Source organism: Hevea brasiliensis, chromosome 11, assembly GCF_030052815.1.
Source record: "Hevea brasiliensis isolate MT/VB/25A 57/8 chromosome 11, ASM3005281v1, whole genome shotgun sequence".
Taxonomy (NCBI): domain Eukaryota; kingdom Viridiplantae; phylum Streptophyta; class Magnoliopsida; order Malpighiales; family Euphorbiaceae; genus Hevea; species Hevea brasiliensis.
In genome coordinates this window covers 65294876-65310178 of record NC_079503.1, presented here as the reverse complement: position 1 = coordinate 65310178, position 15303 = coordinate 65294876, and the positions used below count along the sequence as shown (strand labels likewise).

General features: G+C 34.2%; 1 non-coding gene across 1 annotated transcript; it reads left to right on the top strand.

Annotated features, from left to right (window-relative positions):
* The first annotated feature begins 334 nt into the window (after positions 1 to 334).
* Positions 335 to 441, top strand: LOC131170854 (small nucleolar RNA R71). The gene has a single exon (XR_009141619.1). It is a non-coding gene; the product is annotated as a small nucleolar RNA R71 (small nucleolar RNA).
* Positions 442 to 15303: the final 14862 nt, after the last annotated feature.

Genomic DNA, 15303 nt, shown 5'->3' with positions numbered 1-15303 from the left:
GTATTCTGAATTCATGTATCCTCCTCCATAGCTATCTTCAAGTTGACTGTTTGTACCAACTGCGTTGGCTTGCATTCTTTCGAGTTTCCTTGTGAGTTGATCAAACTGAGCATTTATCATGCTTAGGGCGTCTACTTCCGATACCCCTGTAGTTTTCCTTACATTTCCTCTTTCATTTGACCACTCATAATTATGGTATGCAACCCTTTCTAGAAGTTCAAGTGCTTGTGGCACTGTTTTCTCCATTAGATCCCCTTCTACAACTAAATCAACTGTGCTCCTTGTAAAGGGTAGTAATCCATTATAGAAATTTTGCACTAATAGCCAATCTTCTATGCCATGGTGTGGACATTCCCTCTGTAGGTCTTTATATCTTTCCCATGCATCATAGAGTGATTCTCCTTCCTTTTGTCTGAAGGTGTTGAGTTCAAGCCTCAGTTTTGCTGTCTTTGTAGGTGGAAAATACCTTGCTAGAAAAGCTTGAGATAGGTTTTCCCAAGTTGTGAACGTTCCAGCTGGCTGAGAAAGTAACCACTTCCTTGCTCTGTCCCAAAGGGAGAATGGGAATGCTCTGAGTCTTATTGCTTGATCAGACACCCCATTCATTTTGAATGTGTCACATAGGGCTGAAGGAGCGGAAGCATGAAAAACATAAGTTTATATCATTGAATTCAAAAATTTTTCACCTAGGGTCACATGCATCATGCAAGATTCATTTTTATCTATTTGATTTCAATGATAAATAGCATATTAAAACTCTTTTAGTATGTTTTTGGATTTACATTTGTCATTTAAGATTTTAGAATTAACAGATTAATTCATTAGAATCCTAGGTTAGATCAAGAACAAGTGCACTAACCTTTTTGATGCACTGCAGTGTGTTTGGCACCTTTGGAATGCGCCTAGGATACCAGATGTTATCCCTCTAGCTTGTCCACACTAAGATCACCAATGGCAGCCCCTTGAACAGCTTCTAAAGCTTTTCCAATCAATTAGAAAATTAAGTTTTGCCTTTTGAGATGTTACAAATGTAAACAGGACACTGGAAACAATTTCTAGTATTTTTAATTCAAGTGATTGTTTGCTAATCTCTTTGAATTGATGAGAGATGAAAAAGAAGAGAAGGGAGAGGCAGCCAAGGGTAGCGGCACCAAAGAGAATGAGTAGCTTGTTATATTTTTTCTTTTCATACTTTCCCTAATATAGCTAGGCCACCACTTAAAACCCTTACCACATGTCACCTTTTCATTACCTATAGGTTTAATTAACCCAATCACATTGTGCCAAGTGTCAAACCTATATTTAATCTTGACTTTGATCTTCTTACATGATTAAAAGACATATGGCAAGCTTATGTGTAGTGCCATGTGTCACCATCTTATGGTGCCACATGTCACCCTGTGAAATGACCAAAATACCCCTGTGTCTTAATTTTGAGTTCTCAACCCAAAATAATTATTTCTCTTCTTCTAATCAATTTATATCAAATATAAATTAATTAATTAATCTTTATTAATTAATTTCCCATTAATTAAATTTATATTTAAACACTTTAAATATAAATTTAACTTATACTATACATCCATTAACCTAGATTTGGTTTCAAGCCATGCTAGGGACTTTGCAATCTAATTGCAAACTAAACTTATTTAATTAATCAATTAAATTCTTTAATTAATTAATTAAATCATATTTAATTTGGTAATTATATGTGTATGTGTGTGACTTACTAGGCTCATCACTTATTGGCAATGAGACATGATATCAACTCTTAATATCATCAGAACTCTTTCTTACCATAAATGATTTCTCTAAATCATTTTATGCACCTCATATACCATGGTTAGCACCTAGCATAGCATGCCATGTGTTAGTAGTATGCCCTAGAGCATATCATTTAGTATGTATCTTGTATATATTTTATTAATAAAAGGCATTTCCACTTTTCCGTTTACATAATATATTTATGTGTAATAGAAAAGGTCCATTGATATTTTGTTAGAAATATTATTCTTAAGTTGTTAAGAATATGAGTGACAATATTTCTAGCACAAAGTATCATAAATAGGTTCACAATCAAGGATACTTCATAATAAGGACATGACTTATCCAGAAAGATTGTATTCATGTTTGTTCCCAAGTTATTTATATGAGATATAAATAAGATGGAATGGTGAGTCTCATGCCATATAACAAACATGATAGGCACTTATAAATGATAAGTAGGTCGAACCAGTGACACTTATGACAAGCACATGGAGTTTACTCTTGTCAATGTTTTGTCATAAATCATATCAGTGCATATAATCTTTAGACCTGAGATAGCACAGTTATCTTGTATATAGGTAGTTTGAGTTTGATATTGCTTTCATACTTGTACTGTGTATGGGTATATGGGCATCTGTTGGCTCCTACTAGTTATATATGGAGGTAGGTGTTGATCAAGATGGAATCTGTTCTCTAAGTAAATAGAGTTAAAATCCTATGTTCATTTAATTGTTCTTGATGTTTCAAGTTCTGGCCAGACAGATAGATTTATTCGTAAAAGAGTTTCGATGAGAAAAATCTTTTAATCAAGAACTGGAATTAAAAGAGAACATAATATTCATAGCAAATGGAGTTTGACATAAACCATGACTCCACTTGAGTTGGGATTTTGTAATGTAGAGATTCTAGTGCATGGTAACATATGATTATAGGTTCATTTAAGGTAAATCTTATTACTACTTGGGTGGCCATGGCATGCTATGCTAGGTGTTAACCATGGTCTATGAGGTTCATAAAATGATTTAGAGAAATCATTTATGGTAAGAAAGAGGTATGATGATCTTAAGAGTTGATAGCATGTCTCATTGCCAATTAGTGATGAGCCTAGTAAGTCACACACATACACAAGTTATCACCTATTTAAATATGATTTAATTAATTAATTAAAGAGTTTAATTGATTAATTAAATAGATTTGGTTTGCACTTAAATTGCAAAGTCCCTAGCATGACTTGAAACCAAATCTAGATTATGTGATGTGTAGTATAAATTAAATTTATATTTAAAGTGTTTAAATATGAATTTAATTGATGAGAAATTAATTAAGAGAGATTAATTAATTAATTTATATTTGATATAAATTAATTAGAAGAAGAAAATAATTATTTTGGGTTAAGAACTCAAAATTAAGACACAGGGCATTTTGGTCATTTCATGACAGTGACACGTGGCACCATGAGATGGTGACACATGGCATAACACATAAGCTTGCCAAATGTTTTTTTTTAATCATGTAAGATGATTAAAATCAAGATTAAATATAGGTTTGACACTTGGCACAATGTGATTGGGTCACTTAAACCTAGAGCTAATCAAAAGGTGACATGTGGCTAGGGTTTAATGTGTTAACCTAGCTATTTAAGTGTGGTTATGAAAAGAAAACATAACCAGCAGCCTCTCCTCTCAATTGTCACGCCACTTTGAGCCTCCAGCTATTTCTCTTCATCTCTCATCAATTCAAAGAGATTAGCCATCACTCTCTTGAATTAAGAACACTAGAAATTGTTTCTAGTGTCCTGTTTACATCTCTAATCTCTTAAAAGGCAGAACTTGAATTTCTAATTAATAGAAAAGGCTTTAGAAGCTGTTCAAGGGCTGCCATAGGTGTTCTTGGTGTGGACAAGCTAGAGGGACAACATCCGTGTCCTCAAGACAAATCTCAAAGGCGCATACGCCGCAAAGACATCAAGAGGTTAGTGTAATCGTTCTTGATTTAATCTAGGGTTCTAAAATTAATCTGATTAATTTTAAAATCTTAAATGGCAAATACAGATCCAAAAACATATTAAAAGAGTTTTAATATGTTGTTTATCATTGAAATTAAATAGATAAAAATAAATCTTGCATGGTGCATGTGACCCTAGGTGAAAATTTTTGAATTCAATGGTATAATCTTGTGTTTTTCACGCCTGCCCTTCAATTGGTATCAGAGCCACTATATTTGCCATTTAGATTGTTGATTATATAATTTAATTGTGTGTTTGATCATGAGATCAAGAGATTCATTGCTGGTTGGATCATGAGGTGTGGCGACACACATGGTGGAGCCACCATTGGTGGCGGCAACAATGGTTTCATGGGTGGTTCAAGGTTTGGCTTTTAATTCTGCAATTGTTGTATGATCTAAGGCCTATTCTTTGACTAATTAAAGTGTTTAATTAGTTGTTTTAATCACACAATTAAATTATGATTCAAATCAGAATTTTAAAAAATTATTTGAATGTGATTCAAATCTGAATTTTAAAAGTTATTTGAATGTGATTCAAATCTGAATTTTTAAAGTTATTTGAATCATATTTAAATCTGATTTTTTAAAATTGAATCAATAAAATTCAGATCTGATTTTTTAAAAAATATTTGAATGTGATTCAAATCTGATTTTTTAAAAAATGTTTGAATGTGATTCAAATCTGAATTTTTGAAGTTGTTTGAATGTGATTCAAATCTGAATTTTTAAATTTGTTTGAATGAGATTCAAATCTGAGTTTTTAAATTTATTTGAATCATATTCAAATCTGGATTTTTAAGTTGAATATGAGATATTCAATTTAATTTAAGTATGTATGTTTTATTTAATTGTTAAATAGTGATATGCATGATGGATGATCATGGACTATAAAAGACCAATGTGATTGGATTTATTTCTTTTATGTTTCTTTGGGATTGTAAATTAATTAATTTATTTTAATTTATTTTGGGCATGTATTATTAAGTTTATAATATTTTTGGGTTGTAATTTCATTTATTTAAGTTCTTGTAAATTCGCCTTGGTATGCCAAGGATTACTATGTAATATTGGATTGCAAGAAGTTCAAGGAGGTCAAGAGCATTGGTGGGACCAGTGGGAGGAATTCAAGATAAAGTGTTGATTATGTACTCCTTCAGTAACTCTTGTAAAATGAATGAATGAAATGCACCTAGGAATGCCCTGATTCAATTCTTGGGGGCTCAGAATTGAATCCCTTAGAAAGTCCATGATCATACCATATTTACTGCTTATCCATGAATGCATGAGATGTATGGGAATGTATGCAATTATATAATATATGCATGCTAAATGGATAATGTGCAAAGTGAGACCTTAATAGTAATTAGAATGACCATAAAATCTTCCAAACAAATGATTAAGTTGGAAATGTTATAATTAAAGTAATTATAACATAGGCCCTCCATTGGGGCAATTATTTTAAGAAATTTTAAATAGTTGCATAAGATGCAATTTATTTAAGAGATTTTCTTAAGAATAATTGTTAAGCATGAGATGTTGTAAATATGTAAATGGTTTAGTGGCCAATATTGGATGTACCTGAGGACATTAAAATTATTTGCATAATTACTGGCTCAATGGGATCAACTTAACTAATGCAAGATAAGTCAATAATGGATGTACCTGAGATTTTGAGCATTAGGGGCTAGGTAAATGATTGAACCTCACATGAGATGTGATGGGCAAGGAGTTGCTCACTTATAGTTTATTGTAATTCCAATAATGGATGTACCTGAGGATGATCAATAGAATTATAAGAATTCAATCACCCACTAGAAATCCATCCAACTAGGATTTCCGTTTTCTACTTTGGAAGTGTAGGATTCGCTAAGTTAGTGGGAGGACCAATTTGATTAAAAGACCATAATCATTTTAGTTAATTACATGATACATTTACTAATTAATCGGTTATTTTCTCAGCTTAATTTTCCGATAAAAATGAGCACAAAACAACCACCACCATCCAATATCCTTGCAAGCATACTTGATCACAACAGTTGACAGACCTAATCATGCGATTGGCTAAGAAATTTGAAACTTGTCTTGAACCTTGAACATATAGGATATGTTCTAGATTCAAATGTTCCTGGTCCCTTACCTCCAGAGGCCACTTAAGAGGAACATGAAACTTTGGACAAGTGGAAGGAGCATGATATGAGAGCTAAGTGTTAAATGTTTGCTTCCATGAGTAATGAGTTACAGAAGCAACATGAAAACTTGCAGAGTGCAAGTGAGATCCTCCTTCACCTACAAGAGTTGTATGGTGAGCACAGCAGGAATGCTAGGTATGAGATATCTAGACAGCTATTCCGTATGAGGATGTCTGAGGGACAGAATGTTGGGGATCATGTCCACAAGATGATTCGGCTGATTAAGCAGTTGGAACATCTTGACTTCAACATGGGTTTCCAACTACAAACGGATTTAATCCTTCAGTCCCTTCCTTAGTCTTTTGGGAATTTTGTAACAAATTTCCATATGACTAAACAGGAATGCACTTTAGCTGAATTACTCAACATGCTGGTTATTGCCCAAAAGAATATGACAGCCAATAAAGTAAAAGATGTAGCTTTGTTTGCATCTTCTTCTGCTGGAAAGTCCAACAAGAAGAAGGGCAATAAGAAAAAGAAACTTCAGATTCCTGGTCCTTCCAAGAAAATAGCTAAACAGAAAAGGAAGACTAAAGCTGAAAAAGGCAAAGGAAAGTGTTTCCATTGCTACAGAAAGTGTTTCCATTGCCAGTAAGAAAGTGTTTCCACTAGCCAGAGTATAGCAATCTAAATGAATGCAATGCCATGGTGAAAACCAACTCAAGTTCAAAATATATTTGGCACTTAAGGTTATGTCATGTTGTAGAAGATAGGATTACAAAATTGGAGAAAATGGGGATTTTATCCTCATTGGGTTCTGTGCCTACTCCTACTTTTTAATCTTGCCTTGAAGGCAATATGACTAGTTCACCCTTTGTTGGACAAGGGCTAAGAGTCAAAATATTTTGGAACTAATACATAGTGATGTATGTGGTCCGTTTAAAGAAATGGCTAGAGGGGGCTTTCATTATTTTATTACCTTTATCGATGATAAATCAAGGTTTGGGTATTTGTATTTGATAAAATACAAACATGAATCCTTTGAAAAGTTCAAAGAATTTAAATCAAGTAGAAAATCAAACAGAAAGAGTATTAAAGCTCTTCGATCGATCGTGGAGGTGAATATTTGAGTAATCGAATTTGATGAATACTTGAGAGAGCATGGCATTGTTTCTCACCGACTCTCCAGAACGCCACAAATGAATGGTATATCTGAAGGAGAAATCGTACTTATTGGATATGGTACGTAGTATGATGAGTTTCACCGATATGCCAATCTCCTTTGGGGATTTGCATTAGAATCGACTTTATATATTCTGAATAGGATTCCATCAAAATCGTTTCTTCCACACCTTATGAGATATGGCATGGAAGAAAACCAAGTCTTAAGCATGTTAAGATTTGGGGTTGTCCAAATTATATCAAAAAGTCAACACCGATAAATTGGAGACCAGATCGTAAAAGGTCGATTTGTTGGATATCCAAAAGATAGTTTTGGATATTATTTTTATTTGCCTACTTCACAAAAGGTTGTGATAAGTAGAGATGCCACATTTCTTGAACAAATGCTTGTTCAAGAAGGAGGCAAAGGAAGGCAAATAGAGTTAGAATTGGAGAATTCGACCAACCAATGATCGATGGATATAGATCCATCTAGTCAACCTATACCCGTTGATGAAACATCTACACTGCTCCTCGTAGAACAACCAGGTATCTCACCCACCAGTGAGATATGGTTTTCTTCATGAAGAAGAACAAGAGTTGTCTACTCATGAAGAAGTAGATCATGGGGATGATCCACTTACCTATGAAGAAGCTATATCGATATAGACTCTTCAAAATGGATTGATGCTATGAAATCCGAGATTGATTCCATGTATAAGAATCAAGTTTGGGATCTTGTTGACCCACCAAGGTATTGTACCTATAGGAAACAAATGGGTTTTCAAGAAGAAAATTGGTTACGATGGAAAGGTAGAGACCTATAAGGCAAGGCTAGTAGCGAAAGGGTTTCGCCAAAGGCCAGGAATAGATGAGGAGGAGACTTTCTCGCCTGTTGCCATGCTTAAATCAATTAGGATTTTATTAGCAAAAGCTGCATACTATGATTATGAGATTTGTCAGATGGATGTCAAAATGCCTTTCTCAATGGATACATTGAAGAAAACATTTTCATGGAACAACCTAAGGGATTTGAATCCCAAGATGGTTCCAAGGTATGCAAGCTAAAGCGATCCATTTATGGGTTGAAACAAGCTTCGAGGAGTTGGAACATTCGCTTTGATGAAGCCATTAAATCTTTTGGTTTTATAAAAATGAGGATGAGCCATGTGTATATAAGAAGGTTAGTGACAGTGCTATCACTTTCCTTGTCTTATATGTGGATGACATCGTTGATGGGTAATGATACGTATGTTGACGACTATAAAGGTATGGTTGTCAAATACATTCTCCATGAAAGACTTAGGGGAGGCAACCTATATTCTTGGGATTCGCATCTATAGAGATAGAGCGAAAAGAATAATTGGTTTATTCCAAAGTCTATACTTGGAAAAGGTGTTAAAGAGGTTTAACATGCTTGATTCCAAGAGAGGATTGTTACCAGTGAGACATGGTATCCACCTTTCTAAAGAGATGTCTCCCAAGACACCAAGAAAGAGATAAGATGGCCAGATTCCATATGCTTCGCTATTGGAAGTTTAATGTATGCAATGTTGTGTACTAGGCCTGATATCGCATATCTCGTTAGTTTGACTAGCGGTATCAATCCAATCCAGTTTGGAACATCGGATAGTCGCCAAGAATATTCTTAAGTACTTGAGAAGAACTAAGGATTTATTCTTGATTTATGGAGGTGGAGACTTGCAATTGGATGGTTATACTCGATTCGATTTCCAATCGATATCGATGATAGAAAGTCTACCTCTGGATATGTGTTCATTTGTAATGGAGGTGCAATCGGTTGGAAGAGTTCCAAATAGAGCACGCATCGCAGATTCCACTCATCGAGGTCGAGTATATTGTCGCATCGATGTCGCAAAAGAAGTCGCTTTGGATGAAGAAGTTCGTGATGTAACTTACAGTAGTTCCTTCCATTGAGTCAGCAGTTCCATTACACTGTGACAACAATGGAGCAGTCATATAGGCTAAGGAACTAAGGTCTCACCAAAATCCAAACACATAGAAAGGCACTACCATATTATCAGAGATATAGTTGGGCAAGGCAATATAGCCATGCAGAAAATAGCATCAGCTGAAAATCCAACTGATTCATTCACTAAGCCTTTGTCACAAGCTCGCTAGACTGACATCTTGAGAAGATGGGTCTAAGGTATTGTAATGAATGGCTCTAGTGCTAGTGGGAGATTGTTAGTAGTATGCCCTAGAGCATATCATTTAGTATGTATCTTGTATATATTTTATTAATAAAAGGCATTTCCACTTTTCCGTTTACATAATATATTTATGTGTAATAGAAAAGGTCCATTGATATTTTGTTAGAAATATTATTCTTAAGTTGTTAAGAATATGAGTGACAATATTTCTAGCACAAAGTATTATAAATAGGTTCACAATCAAGGATACTTCATAATAAGGACATGACTTATCCATAAAGATTGTATTCATGTTTGTTCCCAAGTTATTTATATGAGATATAAATAAGATGGAATGGTGAGTCTCATGCCATATAACAAACATGATAGGCACTTATAAATGATAAGTAGGTCGAACCGGTGACACTTATGACAAGCACATGGAGTTTACTCTTGTCAATGTTTTGTCATAAATCATATCTGCATATAATCTTTAGACACGAGATAGCACAGTTATCTTGTATATAGGTAGTTTGAGTTTGATACTGCTTTCATACTTGTATTGTGTATGGGTATATGGGCATCTGTTGGCTCCTACTAGTTATATATGGAGGTAGGTGTTGATCAAGATGGAATCTGTTCCTCTAAGTAAATAGAGTTAAAATCCTATGTTCATTTAATTGTTTTTGATGTTTCAAGTTCTGGCCAGACAGATAGATAAATTCAGAAAAGAGTTTCTGATGAGAAAAATCATTTAATCAAGAACTGTAATTAAAAGAGAACATAATATTAATAGCAAATGGAGTTTTAAATAAAACATGAATCAAGATTGAGTTGGGATTTTGTAACAGAGAGATTCTAGTGCATGGTAACATATGATTATAGGTTCATTTAAGGTAAATCTTATTACTAATTGGGTGGCCATGGCATGCTATGCTAGGTGTTAACCATGGTCTATGAGGTTCATAAAATGATTTAGAGAAATCATTTATGGTAAGAAAGAGTTCTGATGATATTAAGAGTTGATATCATGTCTCATTGCCAATTAGTGATGAGTCTAGTAAGTCACACACATACACAAGTTATCACCTATTTAAATATGATTTAATTAATTAATTAAAGAGTTTAATTGATTAATTAAATAGATTTGGTTTGCAATTAAATTGCAAAGTCCCTAGCATGACTTGAAACCAAATCTAGATTATTGGATGTGTAGTATAAATTAAATTTATATTTAAAGTGTTTAAATATGAATTTAATTGATGAGAAATTAATTAATAGAGATTAATTAATTAATTTATATTTGATATAAATTAATTAGAAGAAGAAAATAATTATTTTGGGTTAAGAACTCAAAATTAAGACACAGGCATTTTGGTCATTTCACGCAGTGACACGTGGCACCATGAGATGGTGACACATGGCATAACACATAAGCTTGCCAAATGTTTTTTTTTAATCATGTAAGATGATTAAAATCAAGATTAAATATAGGTTTGACACTTGGCACAATGTGATTGGGTCACTTAAACCTAGAGCTAATCAAAAGGTGATATGTGGCTAGGGTTTAATGTGTTAACCTAGCTATTTAAGTGTGGTTATGAAAAGAAAACATAACCAGCAGCCTCTCCTCTCAATTGTCACGCCACTTTGAGCCTCTCCAGCTATTTCTCTTCATCTCTCATCAATTCAAAGAGATTAGCCATCAATCTCTTGAATTAAGAACACTAGAAATTGTTTCTAGTGTCCTGTTTACATCTCTAATCTCTTAAAAGGCAGAACTTGAATTTCTAATTAATAGAAAAGGCTTTAGAAGCTGTTCAAGGGCTGCCATAGGTGTTCTTGGTGTGGACAAGCTAGAGGGACAACATCTGGTGTCCTGAAGACAAATCTCAAAGCGCGAACACTGCGGCACATCAAGAGGTTAGTGTAATCGTTCTTGATTTAATCTAGGGTTCTAAAATTAATCTGATTAATTTTAAAATCTTAAATGGCAAATACAGATCCAAAAACATATTAAAAGAGTTTTAATATGTTGTTTATCATTGAAATTAAATAGATAAAAATAAATCTTGCATGGTGCATGTGACCCTAGGTGAAAATTTTTGAATTCAATGGTATAATCTTGTGTTTTTCACGCTTCCGTTCCTTCACCATGGCCACCCAATTAGCAATAAGGTTTACCTTAAATGAACCTGTAATCATATGTTACCATGCACTAGAATCTCTCTGTTACAAAATCCCAATTCGAGCTGGAGTCATGGTTTATGTCAAACCCCATTTGCTATGAATATTATGTTCTCTTTTAATTCCAATTCTTGATTAAAAAGATTTTTCTCATCAGAAACTCTTTTCTGATTAAATCTATCTGTCCTGGCTAGGAACTTGAAACATCAAGAACAATTAAATGAACATAGGATTTTATCCCTATTTACTTAGAGGAATAGATTCCATCTTGATCAACACCTACCTCCATATATAACTAGTAGGAGCCAACACACGCCCATATACCTGTTCATAGTACAAGTATGAAAGCAGTATCAAACTCAAACCACCTATATACAAGATAGCTGTGCTATTTCAGGTCTAAAGATTATATGCACTGATATGATTTATGACAATGCACTAACAAGAGTAAACTCCATGTGCTTATCATAAATGTCACTGGTTCGACCTACTTATCATGTATAAGTGCCTATCATGTTTGTTATATGGCATGAGACTCACCATTTCATCTTATTTACATCTCATATAAATAACTTGGGAACAAACATGATTACAATCTTTCTGGATAAGTCATGTCCTTATTGTGAAGTATCCTCGATTGTGAACCTATTTATGATACTTTGTGCTAGAAATACTGCCACTCATATTCTTAATAACTTAAGAATAGAATTTCTAACAAAATATCAATGGACCTTTTCTATTATACATAAATATATTATGTAAACAGAAAAGTGAAAATGCCTTTAATTAATAAAATATGTACAAGATACATATTAAATGACATGCTCTAAGGCATACTACTAACAAGGGCAAGAAAGCACTAGAGGTGATAGTGTGGGTCTTATATTGGTGAACCTGTAAATTGGGTTTGTTGAATCATTTGGAGCCATGCTAGTTTTAATTCAAAGTTATTGGCCTCCACTGTGGGTTTAGTGACACTGTGCTGAAATCCTTGAACAGATGGAGCTCCGTAATCTCTCATCTTGTCTTGGTCTATCATTGTTTTCGGCCATGGTTGGAATTTCAGGATCTCCTTGACCGTGCTCTTGATGTTTCCTTTCCCTGCTGATGGCTTTCAGAGTTCTATCAATCTCTGGATCACAATCCAAAATTTCTTCTTCTGGCCTTGTTCTAGTCATATATTAGATTGAGCGCCTCAGAGAAAAGAAGAAAAATACAACTAGTAAAATAAAATCAGATAATAAATATAATTGCCTAAATCAGCTAAATTGCCTATCGCTTGATATTACTAAAGCCAAAAATTCACCAGCAATGGTGCCGAAAACTTTTTTGCCAGTTTTACAACCATCGCATGTAACATCCTCACTTTAGCTAGTCTGTACAGTCTACTGTTCCGATGACCAATGTCTGTCCGAGCAGCTAGAATGTTTGAAATTATAATTAGACTAAAGTGGGGAGTTATAAAGAAACCAAATAATGCTCATAAAAATCAAGGAAAAATTTATAGGAAAGAAATACACTAAGGTTAAACGAGCCAAAACCCCAAGGATGAGTAACCCGAAAGGGAAGTGACAGTGAAGGCCATTAGCAACCCGAGACCCGGGGAAAACTTCATGAAATAATTTTTGAGACCTCAAGGAAGGATTATTGGGGTTCCAATGACAATAAAATGTTAAGAAAACACAAGGAAAATTTAATCAATCGGTACACACAATTTTGGCTCGTTAAGCCAAACGGAGGACATTTTGGTCATTTCGTCTTCAGAGATGATTTTTGACCAACTTGTCCATTTATGTAAGTGAATTATATGACATAAAATATGAACAAATGTTGATGAAAAATTATTTAAAAATGAATAGGAAATGAAAGAAAAGAAAATGAAAATTATGGGATTTATTACTTCATGCTTATGTAAGCATGAGGTAATTAAAAATGCTATGGCCAATCAAATTAAAGAAAGACAATTATGATACATTAAGAATAGAAAAAAGAGGGCAAAAATCTAGAACAAACCAGCAGCCTCTCCCTTCTTCAAAAAATGTCCCAAAGCTCTCCCTCACTCCTCCATAGCCAAGCTTACCAAAAGGTTACTTTCCCTAGTTTTCTTCCAACAAAAACCCTAGGTGTTAACACAAAAGCTTGCTCTTTCTTGGTGAATCTTTTGGGAGCAAAAAGAAGTGTTAAAGAAGAGTTCTTACAAGTTTGAGATTAGCTCCATTAAAGGTTAGTGACTTAAACTTGTTTTTCTCTTTAAATTCATGTTGAAGCAGTATGATTGAGTGCAAAACTACAAAGAAATTTAACAAATGACATGTGTATGCCCATCCAACATTTTTGGCTGCCTTAACATTAGTCTCTTAAGTGAAATGGTGAAATGCAAGTTAAATGCATGATTTAAGATGTTAGGGGTAGGGTTTGGGTATCAAAATGGAGACTTTGATCATGTAATGGTGAAAGTAAGTTTTAATGGTCAATTAGTGACCATTTGGTTATGTGTAAACAAGAAATGAAGTGGTTTGTGTAGTGGGAATTGAGGTTAGTGTGGCTGCCCTTGGTGACCTGCAGGACTGGGCATGAGTTCAGTAGGTTTGGGCAGCAATAACTAGAGTTATAGAGGTTTAATTGGTGCAAGGCCAATTGGACATGAAACTAGACACATAATGGCACAACTTTGGTGAAGAAACCATGCCCAAAAAACCAAACCAAGTTAACCTAAAGATTGCCCTAATCCGGGTGACCTGCATTCTGCCTGGGCAAAATGACTAAATAAACAGTGTTTATTCATTTGGTCATAAATTAGTGTAGAAAGGTCCAATTGACGTAAAATTTTACCAAAAAATAGCTGAGACATATATATACAACTTTCATGAAGAAACCTAACCCAAATTTTGACCATAACATGTTCAAAAGGTGACCTACAATCACTGCCTCAAACACTGTAGATTTGGTCAGTCCAGAAAATCTGGGAAGTTGGCAATCTGGCAAGTTATGGTGTTTAGGCCATAACTTGAGCTACAAAACTCCAAATGGAGTGATTCAAAAAAATAAATGTAACTAGACAAAATAAGGAACAACTTTTGTGTTGACCACTTTGCCAAATTCCCACTGCAAAAATGACTAATGGAATAGTAAACACAAAGCTTGAAATCTGAAAATTTTAAACAATTAACATTAAGCTTAGAAATGGTATTGGCAACCAATACCAACAATTTTAAAATGCAAAATGTGGTATGTTGGGAGTGTTAGAAGCAATGTACCTATTGCCTATGCAAAAATCAACATTTTAGTTGACTAATGAAATGAATAGTAACATCTAAACTTAAATTTCTAGAATTGTACAATTTAAAAGTGTAACATGCCCTAGTACACCTAGCAAGATTGGTTTGGATAGGTTGGCATGCCAATAGGGTTCTGTTAGCAGTACTGCATATGGCTTCATGCCATTCTGTGTTTTACAGCCTCACATGCCATTCTGTGATAAAATAGCCTTTTGTTATGTTAATTGAGTCATTATACTTGAATTTTATCCTTGATGATTATTACAGTTTATTAGTTGTTCTGTTGCACACCAGGAGACACAATGTGACCGATGGTATGATGGTCCTAGGTACTTAGTACCCAGTGTCAGTTTACCCATTTATCCAGTCCAGTCGACTAATATGGGTTACTCGGGCAATGATAATGAATCTTACAAAAATTTTACTCGAATAATACTGCAATAAATGCTAGAAATTAAGTCTACCTAAAATGTAAACATACATTCTGCATATTTATGTTATTTTAATTATTTTATTTTATATTGTCACCACTAAGAAGAATTACTTAGCGTGTCGCTTGTGCCATGCGCAGGTACTAGGAGTCCAGCAAACCTCATACTGGGTGAGCTTTCAGATCTACAC